The sequence below is a fragment of the Solanum tuberosum genome, unplaced genomic scaffold, assembly GCF_000226075.1.
Source record: "Solanum tuberosum cultivar DM 1-3 516 R44 unplaced genomic scaffold, SolTub_3.0 scf00055, whole genome shotgun sequence".
NCBI lineage: Eukaryota > Viridiplantae > Streptophyta > Magnoliopsida > Solanales > Solanaceae > Solanum > Solanum tuberosum.
In genome coordinates, this window is record NW_006238981.1 from 1,211,092 (window position 1) to 1,214,250 (window position 3,159).

At 33.0% G+C, this 3,159-nt stretch overlaps 1 pseudogene; it reads left to right on the forward strand.

Annotated features, from left to right (window-relative positions):
- Positions 1-1,143, forward strand: part of LOC107060059 (cytochrome P450 71A4-like) — a 2,308-nt pseudogene extending 1,165 nt beyond the window's left edge.
- Positions 1,144-3,159: the final 2,016 nt, after the last annotated feature.

The following is a 3,159-nucleotide window of genomic DNA, read 5'->3' on the forward strand; positions in this document are numbered from 1 at the left end:
AAAATGAATCTTCATACCCCCTTGAAAAGAGTTCCTTTTCATTCTATTAGTTCCTCGAGAATCAATAGAAGACATAAAATTACTTGGCTATCAAATACCTGCTAAAGCCCAAGTCATTATCAATGCTTGGACAGTCGGAAGAGATCCTTTATCATGGGAAAATCCAGAGGACTACCGACCAGAGAGATTCTTAAATAGTGATATTGATTTCGAAGGATTAAACTTTGAGTTGATTCCATTTGGAGCAGGCAGAAGGGGCTGCCCAGGAACTACTTTTGCTGTTGTGATAAATGAGCTAGCATTAGCAAGGCTTATGCACAAGTTCAATTTTTCATTACCAGAAGGGTTAAAACCGGAGGATTTGGATATGACCGAAGACAATGGCATCACTATTCATAGGAAATCACCTCTGCTAGCAGTGACCACTCCATGCTCTAGTTATTATTAGGAGTTCTTCACTTCATTTGTACTTTTTTTTACCCATCCCTAAGGAGTTTCCACTTTTATTCGCTCGATGACTCGAACTCACGTACTTATATATTATGCAGATCACTTATCTTAGGCACCAATATATGCCATGGAATAATACTTCCCAGTATTGCTAGTTGAGTTTACCAGTGACTTCCTTTCTGGGTGTTCTATACCTTGGTCGTAAAGATTGCTCTCTTAAATCTGATTTTCACAGAATAAATGTCAAAATGAATCTTCATACCCCCTTGAAAAGAGTTCCTTTTCATTCTATTAGTTCCTCGAGAATCAATAGAAGACATAAAATTACTTGGCTATCAAATTCCTGCTAAAACTGGAGTCATTATCAATGCTTGGTCAATCGGAAGAGTTCCATTATCATGGGAGAATCCAGAGGAGTACCGACCAGAGAGGTTTTTAAATAGTAATATTGATGTGAAAGGATTAAACTTTGAGTTGATTCCGTTTGGAGCAGGGAGAAGGGGCTGCCCCGGAACTGGTTTTGCTATTGTGGTAATTGAGCTAGCATTAGCAAGGATTGTGCACAAGTTCAATTTAGCATTACCAGAAGTGTTAAAACCGGAGGATTTGGATATGACGGAAGGCAGTGGCATCATTATTCGTAGGATATCACCTATGCTAGCAGTGGCCACTCCATGTTGTAGTTATTATTAAGAGTTTTTTCATTCCTCCCCGGGAGCTCGTTGATGACTCGAATCCACCTACTTCTAAATTATTTATTATGCTTATCACTTATCTTAGTCACCAATATATGCCATGAAATAATAATTCCAGTATTGCTGCTAATAATTTTACTACATGTAATAATTAAGTGGACCAGTGACTCCCCTGTCTCCCTTTCTGGGTGTTTTATACAACGGCCCAAAAGTTCAAGCTATTCTATACTTATTTTTAGACTGTACAGTATTTTTTTGTTTGTTATCTGGTACTACTATCTTTTTGGGTCCTACTCATGATATTTTTCATTAGCAAATAATATGAGACGTTCAATTATTCGAAAAGAGAACGTCTGATGTAACAAACCAAAATTCTCACACTATTAATAAGAGCACTGGAACACTATTACAACTTTAATATTCTAATTGGAATAATCAAACTATCTAATTACAATGGAAATATTGAAATAACAAGTAAGGATAGAGATAAGAATGAAGATGAGAAACTTAGTCTCTAGAATTGGGGATGAGTGTTGAATATTATTGTTTTGGAGACGACGGGCACAATCGATTTCTCACAACTTGAATTTTATTATATCAAAGTAAGGACCCGCTTCGGTCTTACAATCTTGATCACACTTGTTGCTTGCTTCAGCAACACTCTTGACTTAGCACTCACTCTTGTTTTCTCTCTTACTTTCTTTCTTGCTTTCTTACTTTGTTTCTTGCTTTCTTTCTTGATTTGCTTAGTTGCATACAACTCAAATGGACCACCTCTATTTATAGGAGGTGATGGAAGAATCTAGAGAGATACATACTACTCTATTCTAGAATATTTCTAACTATCTTTTTCTAGAACTATTCTTTCTAGAACATTTCTAGACTATTCTTTCTAGAATACTCATTCTAGAGATCTTCCTTCAATTCTTTACACCTCCGGAATATTCTAGATTTTTCTTGATTTATCTTAAGTAAAGAATTAAGTTGGTGATGAATTCTTAACAGGAGGGAGTTATAAAGTTAACTTAAGAAAACATTAAATAAGGGTAGAAGGGTAAAGTTACATTATTTCTTAATGTAAATGTAAAGTAAAAAGGTAACATATAAAATGGGAAGGAGGGAGTAGTATTTTCTCGTTTTATATTACGTGGCACTCTATTCTCATAATCCGTCTTTAAAAATGTCATTTTATTGTAATTGAAAATAATTAAACTTAAAATTCTCCATCTACCCTTAATTAATGAAATGATTTACAATTATATAAATATATAAAAATTGTTTTAGCCTATAATTTTCTAAAATCTTTTTTTTCTCTTATACATCGTATTAAGTCAAACAATACTAAGTCAAATGGAATGGACGGAGTATTTCTTTTATTTATTTGTCACACCGTCCATATGTTTTCTCCCATCCCCCAGACCCCCACTATGTATATTCACTCCTTAGTTGGATCTGAATTTAGAGTTTAGAAGCTTCTATAATAATTTTAGATTAATATATAATAATAATAATAATTGAACTTACGCAACTAGTGCTACTTTTTATTGACTAAAAGTTATTTTCTAGATTAAGATTCTTATCATGGGGCCTAATATAAGGTCCTAATCATATTTCTAATATGATAAAACTTATACTTGTTTAAATCAAATAGATAGATAAAAGATGTGTTTGCACAAAACTCCTCTCACTTAACCATGATCCATTAATATTTATTTTTGACTTCATTAAATCACTTAATTATGATGTGTGTGATAGTTCATCTGTCCCAATTTATGTAACACAAATGATTAAAGATTTGTTTTACACCACATATTTTAAAAGTCTCCATTTCCTTATTAAATGTTACATCAAATCAAATAGTACCACATAAATTTTGACTGAGTGAGTAATATGATCAGGGGCGGCTCAACATGATTCAAGGCCTAAAGCAAAATTTTAATTAAAGACCTAAAATCTAAATAAACTTTCTTTGTATTTATTTATTTTTCTAAATTTTTAGATGTAAATTACTACT